Source organism: Camelus ferus, chromosome 4 (assembly GCF_009834535.1).
Source record: "Camelus ferus isolate YT-003-E chromosome 4, BCGSAC_Cfer_1.0, whole genome shotgun sequence".
Lineage (NCBI taxonomy): Eukaryota > Metazoa > Chordata > Mammalia > Artiodactyla > Camelidae > Camelus > Camelus ferus.
In genome coordinates this window covers 18,958,009-18,968,263 of record NC_045699.1, presented here as the reverse complement: position 1 = coordinate 18,968,263, position 10,255 = coordinate 18,958,009, and the positions used below count along the sequence as shown (strand labels likewise).

The 10,255-nt window shown below is 39.3% G+C and overlaps 1 protein-coding gene across 2 annotated transcripts in view; it reads right to left on the bottom strand.

The window, feature by feature from the left end:
• The window catches only part of PLIN2 (perilipin 2), a 76,219-nt gene that overhangs the window by 28,062 nt on the left and 37,902 nt on the right, over positions 1 to 10,255 (bottom strand). The gene's annotated exons all lie outside the window — the stretch shown is intronic.

Here is a 10,255-nt window from a genome sequence, read left to right as displayed (position 1 = left end):
ATGCCCAGTTAGGGACTCTCAGAATTGTAAGTCTAATTCATAAACCAAGACATGTTCTCTTAAATGTTCTGGAAAAGTGTGGGTGTGGGTTTGGAAGCAGAAACTGTGCAGAAGCAGCCACAGTGTCACAGGATGCATTCATAGTCACCTTCAGGCCTCTACACCTGCCTTCTCTGAGCAACATGTATCCCCATGTAGCCAGCACCAATCTCTGGTTCTGCTTGGTGGGTGGTGCATCCCCAAAGGCACATGGTTGCATGTCCATGAGGGTGTCCAAGTTAAAACTGACGGTTCCCAAAAAACCATTTACAAAAGGAGTTCTCAAGCCAACACTCCAGGATACCCTTGCTAGGCATCTAAGACGTGGCCTCTTCCCTTCATGTGCTCATAAGAACTTCAGGGATCACTGGGTAGAAACCATACCTAGGCTACCATGTTCTTGACAACTCTCCAACAGGTGAGCACATATCTGGCTCATGATTAGTAATCAGTTCATTCATTCATTCATTCATTCACTGTGATAATTCTGATTAGGGCACTCTGTGACTGAACTAAATTTTAACATATTCATGTTAAATAAATTATCTGGCTACTTAGTTCATAACACAATTTCCTATAAAAGATAGAAATCAAGAACTAAAAGCATTTCCCAGAAAAGGAACAGGGGTGATTTCATCACATTTATTCTGTCTATTCTACATATAAACATACACACAGCTTGGTATGTGTACCTCAAACTGTCAAGAAATCTCAGTTTGTGGCACAGTCTTTTTTGGTCAGAGATATTGTGTGGTAAGACGTAAACTGGTTCAAAATCACAGTGTGTCACCTTGAGAGACAGACCAAATAACTGGCAATGGCAATTTGGGGTAGGTGGGCAGAGATTGTAAAAAAAAAACACTTCCTTTTTCACATTACATATTTCTTACAACATTTGAAAATGTTTAATGAGCTGTATTTCTATCTTTGTAAGCAGAAAGCATAACAGAGTACATTTAAAAACAAAAATGCATCATACTTAATGTGAGAGACTTGAAGCTTTCCCACTAAGGTCAGGTACAAGACAAAGATGTCCCCTCTCACCAATCCTTTTCAATATTGTACTGGAAATTCTAACTAATGCCATAAAACAAGAAAAGGAAATAAAAGGTATACAGTTTGGGAAGGAAGAAATAAAACTATATTTGTTCATAGATGACATGATAGTTATGTAGAAAATCCAGAAGAACCAACAAAAGAATTCCTGGAACTAATAAGTGATTATGGCAAAGATTATTGCAAGATACAAGGTTAATATACAAAGAGCAGCATATCCCTTAGCAATGGATCACATATTACCATCATTAGCTGTATGTAAATCTTTCTTGTGATGGTCCTGTCCATCACTGAGAATCCCTAATTCAATCTCCAAACAGCTGTTGGGGTCCTTGAGAAGGTTTGGCAACTTCTTACCAATCATCCGATTTAGGTAGGAAATTGTGCAGATATAAATCTTGGAAAAAGCAGAAGCCCCCTCTTCCTCTTCCTGTGACTCCTTCTCTTGGGTCTGTAGGCACTGTCTTCGTCTGTCAGTATGAGCAGTTTCCCTTCAGGTCCTTGTCCCCCGAGCCCTGGTAGCCTATCCCCTACTCCTCATTCCCCTCCTCTTGTTTATATTTGATTCTTCAGGCTACTCAGAAAATGGCTAATGGCCATAGGGGTTTAATCTAGTATCGACGGTAACCACAAACTTCATGCTTAGTCAAAGGCGTGTGTTAGAACTGGATTGTTAGGTAAAGCTCTCAAAATGTGTGGATGAAGAAGTTGGAGGTGAGGTGAGGAATTTTGTGATCCTGGGCATGCAAATAATTTAGCACACAAGAGCCCAGTTTCCATGACTCCCAAAGAAGAACACGCTATATTCAAGGAGGCCCTGCCATACAACAAACACAACAGAGGACACATTTATACCCCCGGCTTTGGGATAGACCTAAATATAGTTAATGTCTGAGGATCCTAACTGCTGTTAAGGGACAAGGTGATGTTCCTTCTCTCTGTCTCATTCTCCCTGTCTGTGTGCGTACTCGCACGTGTGAGGTGCTGATTCCTGCTGATCACCGGCCTGCTTGTGTACATACGCAGTTCCCAAACGACATTCTTCATTTCTTCACCAAATCAAGTACTGCTGCTCAAACTCTCACTTTCTCTTGGCCTTTCTGGCTTTGGCATCTACCTCCGACTCTCCAGCCATACTTTCTGTCCCCATTGGGGCATGTGAGCAGGAGGTGAGCATTACAGTGCTCCCATTTGCTGCCTCTGAGGGTTGCTTCAGTTTTGCCTCAGTTTTTTCGAGTTGCTTTGAATCCTCTCTACCACCATCCTTACTCTGTAGCCTTTCTTCCATGCATTAATTCAGGGTCCACTATTCCTAGAATACTGGCCCCAAGGGGTTCCTGCTTTCTTTCCCAGTTAGATGCACACCAAAGGAAGCCCTAAGTGTTTTGACAAAACAGTCTGTCCATTCAGAATAAACTTATGATGGAGTCCTGGAAACTTGTGCAAGCAGCCAGCCAGACCACTGCCAGCCAATTCCAGGAAGAAGCTAGAAGTAAGAGCCTGCTGGTTCCTCCGTCTCCTCACCCTGCCCCGCATATTAAACAGTGTCCTGCACACAGCTTACACAATGTCCCCATTCTCCTGGTGACACCATTTCAACATACTTAAACAGCTTCTTCCTTAGACTAGCACTTGTGGGCTTATTATATCCTCTGCCAAACCATAAGGGCAACCTGTAAATGGTAGCGCTTCTGGCCTGTGTAAATTCCGAGAATCTCTAGGCTGGCCAGCATAAAATAAACCCCAGGGCATTAGTGAAAAGTGGAGAGGAGCATGGTAGAAGACAAATTATTAAACAAAGAACAACAACAAAAGAAACCTCAAAGTCTGCATGTAAACCAAACAGAAAGCTTTGTGAAATGGAATCTTATAAGTTTACATAATTGAATTAAACACAGCTATATTTTTTACAACATTTTTTATTGAGTTATAGTCATTTCACAATGTTGTGTCAAATTCCAGTGTAGAGCACAATTTTTCAGTTATACATGAACATACATTGTCACATTTTTTTTCGCTGTGAGCTACCACAAGATCTTGTATATATTTCCCTGTGCTATACAGTATAATCTTGTTTATCTATTCTACATATGCCTGTCAGTATCTACAAATTTTGGACTCCCAGTCTATCCCTTCCCACCCCTCTCCCCCTTGGCCACCACAAATTTGTATTTTATGTCTATGAGTCTGCTTCTGTTTTGTATTTATGTCCTTTTTTTTTTTAGATTCCACATATAAGCAATCTCATATGGTATTTTTCTTTCTCTTTCTGGCTTACTTCACTTAGAATAACATTCTTCAGGAACATTCATGTTGCTGCAAATGGCGTTATGGTGTCATTTTTTATGGCTGAATAGTATTCCATTGTATAAATATACCACATCTTCTTTATCCAGTCATCTGTCGATGGACATTTAGGCTGTTTCCATGTCTTGGCTATTGTAAATAGTGCTGCTATGAACATTGGGGAGCAGGTGTCTTTCTGAAATAGGGTTCCTTCTGGATATATGCCCAGGAGCGGGATTACTGGGTCACATGGTGAGTCTTACTAGTCTTTTGAGGAATCTCCATACTGTTTTCCATAGTGGCTGCATCAAACTGCATTCCCACCAGCAGTGTAGGAGGGTTCCCTTTTCTCCACAGCCTCTCCAGAATTTGTCATTTGTGGACTTTTGAATGATGGCCATTCTGACTGGTGTGAGGTGATACCTCATTGTAGTTTCGATTTGCATTTCTCTGATAATTAGTGATATTGAGCATTTTTTCATGTGCCTATTGATCATTTGTATTTCGTCCTTGGAGAATTGTTTGTTTAGGTCTTCTGCCCATTTTTGGATTGGGTTGTTTGTTTTTTTCTCATTATGTCGTATGAGCTGCTTATATATTCTGGAGATCAAGCTTTTGTCGGTTTCATTTGCAAAAATTTTCTCCCATTCCGTAGGTTGTCGTTTTGTTTAACTTATGGTTTCCTTTGCTGTGTGGAAGCTTGAAAGTTTCTTTAGGTCCCATTTGTTTATTCTTGCTTTTATTTCTATTGCTTGGGTAGACTGCCCTAGGAGAACATTTCTGAGATGTATGTCAGATAATGTTTTGCCTATATTTTCTTCTAGGAGGTTTATTGTATCTTGTCTTATGTTTAAGTTTTTGATCCATTTTGAGTTGATTTTTGTGTATGGTGTAAGGGAGTGTTCTAGCTTCACTGATTTACATGCTACTGTCCAGTTTACCCAACACCATTTGCTGAAGAGACTGTCTTTATTCCACTGTATATAAAAATAAATTAATATTTATTCTTAAAATGAAAACTCCTCTCTAAGAAGAAATGTACATAATATGTTTATCAGATGTCTGGAAGCATATGGTAAATTTCTTCTCTCATTTTGTTTAACTTTTTTTTTAAATCAAAGTATAGTTGACTTACGATATTGTATTAGTTTCTGGGGCACAGCATAGTGATTTGGTTAACACTTAGTCTGGGAGTGGGATGGGAGGTGGTTGTGAGGAAGCTCTCATAAAAGAGGTGGCGCTGAAGCAGGATCTTCAAGAACAAATGATAGCGAAGGGAACCACATCGGTGAGGTGCTTGGTATTCTTGGGCAGGCTTAGCCTAGTCAGGCTGCGACAGTAGGTATATTGGAAGATGGTGGGAAACTTGGATTGAAAGGTAGGTCTAAGAGATCCTTGAAAAGCAGGCTAAGGGGCTGGGCTAGAACAAAGGGGAACTGCCACAGCTGTAGCAGGAAGTGAAGTGAAAGGTGTACGTGAGGGAGTGGCAGCCAAAGAGGCAGAGACCAGGTCATTCAGGCTTGGTGTGATGAGCTCAGGAGTTTAAACTTTATTCTGAAAGTGATGCTGGGGAGAATTTAAGAGGAGTTTACACTGGGATTATGTGGTTTCTGACAGCAGTGTGGAGGATGGATTGGTGAGAGATCGATGGAGGAGGAGTCAAGAAATATTCAGGAAGGACAGCTATTTTGAAAAGAAGAGAAAGCTAGTTTTGTCTGCTCCCATGGAAACACTGAAGAAGTCTGAATCTCTAGGAAGCCAGGGGTGGGAAAACAAATGTCCTTCAGTCTAAAGCTGGTCTATACCTACCTCATATTAGGATCATGGGTGATTCCTGGGCCCAGCTTGGAATATAAACCTATCCCAGGACAAAGACTGACTTTCCTTGTCAATATTTTGACCTCTACATAAGGACTCATTGAAACATTCTCAGCTATTACAGAGCCACTGGTAACATTACCAATTTCCCAATCAGAGAATCACGGCTTTCTTTTACATCATGCAATCAGGTTACTGTGTTCTAACAGCTGGTTCCCCAACTCAGCTTTGCCAGTGTTGGGCTAAGATGGTGGAGGTAGGGATGGTGATAAGGAGGACAGAAAGATAAAGAGGGCAGGTAGCAATGGCTGTAGCAGTAAGATAGATGGAGAGCTTTGTGTCCTAACAAGTTCATAGCCTGCTGGTTAACAGCACAGGCTCCAAAGCCAGACTGCTGGGGGTCTAAAGCCCAGTTTCTCTATTAAATAGCTGTCGAGTATTACTTTAAGCAAATTAATTAGTTTCTCTGTGCTTCAGTTTCCTAGCGCATACAATGGAGATAATAATAATAATAGAACCCACCTCTTATGAGTAACCCTAAAGTTAAGTAAATGAGTAACCCAAAGGGCTTACAGTAATACCTAGCATGCAGTAAGGATTCAATAAGTATAAATTATCACTATACCACAGGATGGAAAAAGAGGCCATGCTGTTTTCTATGGCTGAGATGAAAGAGCGGTTTTAATTTTAAATGTATGTGCCAACATTTATGATGTATTGAGATATTTCAAATATCAATGTATTAAAAAGAATTATTAGGCCCATCTGCAATACTAATAATAATTTCAGGGAATCACGTATCTAGGTGAAAGTTCACAGAGGAGTATGTGTCATGGCAATACAAAACTAGACCAAATTTCAGAACTAGATAGAGCTGCTAAGCTATTCGTTCAGCTTATCATACTACCAGTGAAGCTATTAGCACCACAGAGTGGATGTTAAGTTTAACAGGAAATGACTCAAATCTAGGACAAAGTTCGTTCTACGCATAATGAAAAGTTGTGGAAGACAAAAACGATGAGTGCTAGGTGTCACACAGGATGTGGTGAAATACTGCTCTAGACACTGGTGTGCAGTCAGCCTTTGCAGGAGTCAGATCATCAGCTCATTTTAGAAAAGCTTTTCCATTTGCCCCAGACACTTTCACCTCTGGGTTACTTCCCGAAGTACATTTACCTTAAACCAACAAGCAAAGAAAAACTTTCTTAGGTGCTCTGAGTTTATTTTTCCCTTTTTTCAGACTCTGTCATCAGGGTCATGCGAGTGTGGAAGACGGAAGTGAGGAGATGGAGTGTTTATGAACCTAAGAGGTATTCAGGAATGGCTACACCTCGGGCTAGGAGCCAAGAGTCACGGGGTAAAGGGGTTAAGGAGAATCATCCTTTCAAATCAATCAATGATGTGAGGAGGCAATGCGATGTAGAAGTTAAGTAGCTTTAAAGTCAGACATGCAGCAACGTGGATGGGCCTGGAGATCATCATTCTAAGTGAAGTAAGCCAGAAAGAGAAAGAAAAATACCATATGGTATCGCTTATGTGTAGAAACTTTAAAAAAGGACACAAATGAACTTATCTACAAAAGAGAAACAAACTTACAGACACAGAGAACAAACTTATGGTTTCCAGTGAGTAAAGAGGGTGGGAAGGGATAAATATGGAATTTGAAATTTGCACTTCTTGGGGAATGATGGAAGTCTTAGCTATTTTGATTGTGGTGGTGGTTTAATGGGTGTATACATCTATCAAAATTCATCAAATTGTACATCTGAAATATGTGTAGTTCACTACATAGGAATCATACCACAATAAAGGTATTAAAAAAATAAAATAAAATCTGAAAGGCAAAAAAACCCCAAAACATTGTAATATTTACCAAAACTTAAAAATAAATAAATCAGACAGAGCTCACTTATAATACCAGCTTTTACCTTTGCAAATGGCATATGAACAAGTTAATTCATTATAGCACTGTTTATGATAACAAATGACTAAAAACATACTAAGTGTCTACTAATATGGGACTAATTAAATAAGTTATGGCAATAAGCATGTGGAAAGTTACCCAGGTGGAAAAATATGGTACTGAACAGCATATAAGGTATGTTACCCTTGTGAAGAAAAAAAAGGGGGAAAATATTTTATTTTATATCTGCCTGCATATGAAATAAAATATCTCTGGAAGAATATTGAAGTAACTAAGACTAATTGCATATGGGAGGGGAGGTGGATGATTGAGAAAAAGGTTGGAAGAGAAATTTGTTTTTTTCAATTATAAACTATGTGATTCTGTCACATGTTCAAAAATTAAAACAATGGTTTTTAAAAAGTGACATGCTACATCTGGAGAAAACTTAACAAAAAAGAAAAAAAAATCCCAGTTTTCCTTTTTACTAGTTATACAACCTCGAATAAGTTTTTTAACTTCTATAGGGCTTACTGTTCCTGTGTATAAATGGGGTAACAACAGAACCTGTCACCTAGGTTTGTGTAAGGATTAAATGATGAAATATAAATGTATATTAATGACTTAATTTAACTTTCTGTTAGTGGTAACATGCCTGGCACATAAGTACTAGGAGTATATTAGCTATTACCCCTGTTATATTTCTTAGGATTCTGCTCATGAAGGCACTACCGAGAGGTGGCGAAGAAACAGAGGACAGTGGCTATGCCTGTAAGGAAATACACATACACTTCCCTCCCCCAAGCACTTAGTAATTCCACTCTTCTAACAGTTCAGGCCAAAAGTCTTGGAGTCATCCTTGAATCCTCTCTTTTTCTCACAATCCACATTTAAACTATTAACAAAATCGGTTGGCATTATCTTCAAAATACTTCCAGAATCCAGACCCCTTTCACCTCTTTCTTCTACACCACCCTCGTCCAAACCATCATCTTATCTTGCCTGGCCATCTACAACAGTCACTTAACCAGTGTCTTATGGAACACTTAACCCACACCCTCCTATTCTATGCTCAACACAGCATCAGTGTGATTCTCTGCTCACAACTCTTCAAAGTTGGCTCAACTCACTCATAATAAAATCCAAAGACTTTGACATGATCTGGCCCCACTGCTTCTTTGATCAAAACTCCTACTCTTCTCCTTACTGTTTGAGCCACACACTGGCCTCCCTGCCATCCCACAAGCATGCCAAGCTAGAATATTGTCATGTACATCTCAAAAAATGAGAACTCAAGCCAAAACAAAATTTTTTAAGAGTATAAAATTTGTACAACACAAAACACTTCCTCAAAGGATTGTATAGAACTCTGCAACCAACAATTAGAGAAAAAGCCTATTTTTCAAGCACAGGAAGATCATTTAATAAAACTGACAATGTACTAAGCCAAAGAAGGTGGCCAAAAATAAAAAATCAATATTATATAAACCAGATCCTCAAATCACAACAAGATAAAATGAAAAATCAATAACAAAAGAAATTTAAAATGCAAACCACCCATCCTTATATGGCCCTTGATTTTCAAGAAAGGCACCAAAACCATCCAAGAAGTAAAGTCATTTCAATAAAGTATGCTGAAGTAACTGAATATTCTCGTGGGAAAAATGAATCCTAACCCTTAGCTCACAACATACACAAAACTTATTTTGAGACTGATCACAAGCCTAAATACAAAAGCTAAAATCATAAAGCTTTTAGAGGAAACATGAAAATGTCTGCATGACTTGGGATTAGGGGAAGGTTTCTTAGATAGGACACAAAAAGCAATGACCACAAAAGAAAAATTGGTCTGATATAGGATATACAAGGAATTCCTACAACTCAATAATAAAAAAGACAAATAGCTCTTTGAAAAAGATGGGCAAAAGAGTTGAATAGACACTTCACCATAGAAGATAAGTGAGGGGCCAGCAGCACAGCATCCTTCGTGACTGGGGAAGTGCCACCGAAAACCAAATGAGATAGCACACCCACCAGAGTAGCTAAAATCTTTTTAATGGTGAGGATGTGAAGCACCAAAGACTCCCACATTGTTGGTGGTAATCAGAACTTAAAAGTATTTTAAGGAAACCTATTTGTGAGTTTCCTCTCAATGTTCTTCATATTGATTAACATACAGGGAGGACAGGCTAAAAGGAAAAAGATGGGGAGGAAAGAGAGGATCACAGAAAAAATAGAAAGTTTTCCAAGGACAGAGTGGTAAACCAGAGAGAAAAGCAATGGCAGCAGAGTAAATAACAGAGAAAAGGAGTAGGAGTCAGAAGCAAAACGTGAGCCACAAGAAGGAAAAAGGCAGTTTTTAGGCGGGGAATACAGGTAGAAGCCGCTGAAATGAACGCGTAAACAAAGTGATGTATTAGTGCCAACAGTAGTGCCTGGCACAAAGGGTGCAGAGTATCCAAATATGTTTATTAACTATAAATCAGGAGGAAAATGAAAGGAAAGGCCAGGTACTCAATAACTGTTTGTTAAATAAATGTCTAGCTGCTCTGACAATGTATAAAATAAATTGGTTATAGGTATTCTGGGCTAAATTTACATTTTTTTCATAATTCTATTTTAGCCTGCTATTGATTTAGGTCTGTTGTTGAGGCAGCAAGGAATATTCAGGATGTGACTGGGTTTCTTGTTTTCTGGCAATAACTGTGTGAGAAGCAAATGAGAGCCTTTTACCGGAGGGCTTTTTTAAGGTGTAAAAATGAGAGCAAATATTAAGTGGGTTAAGTAATCCACAGGTGGCTAAATAAAAACTGCAATGCTGAAATTCAGTCTTCATCGGATGAAACCAAAGTTCACTATGAAACCAGGGTAACACTCGAGGTTCTATACTGAAAGGTGGTGTGGGAAAGTCTCTGACTGTGCCTCAGTTCCCCTGTGCAGGTTGTGAAATGCACAATCAATTAAAAACGATTTTAAAGCACTCCTCAAGAACGAAGGGTATCAGAGGTGGTGAAAGCCAGGACATTTTTTTTCCAAGGGGAGAAAGAAATATGACAGAGGATGCCAAAATAATGCTCATGGTCACCCACTGTGGGGGCGGAGGGACCACAGGCAGGCCTTGGGCAGTCTAAGTTGATCACCCACTGGCCAGCT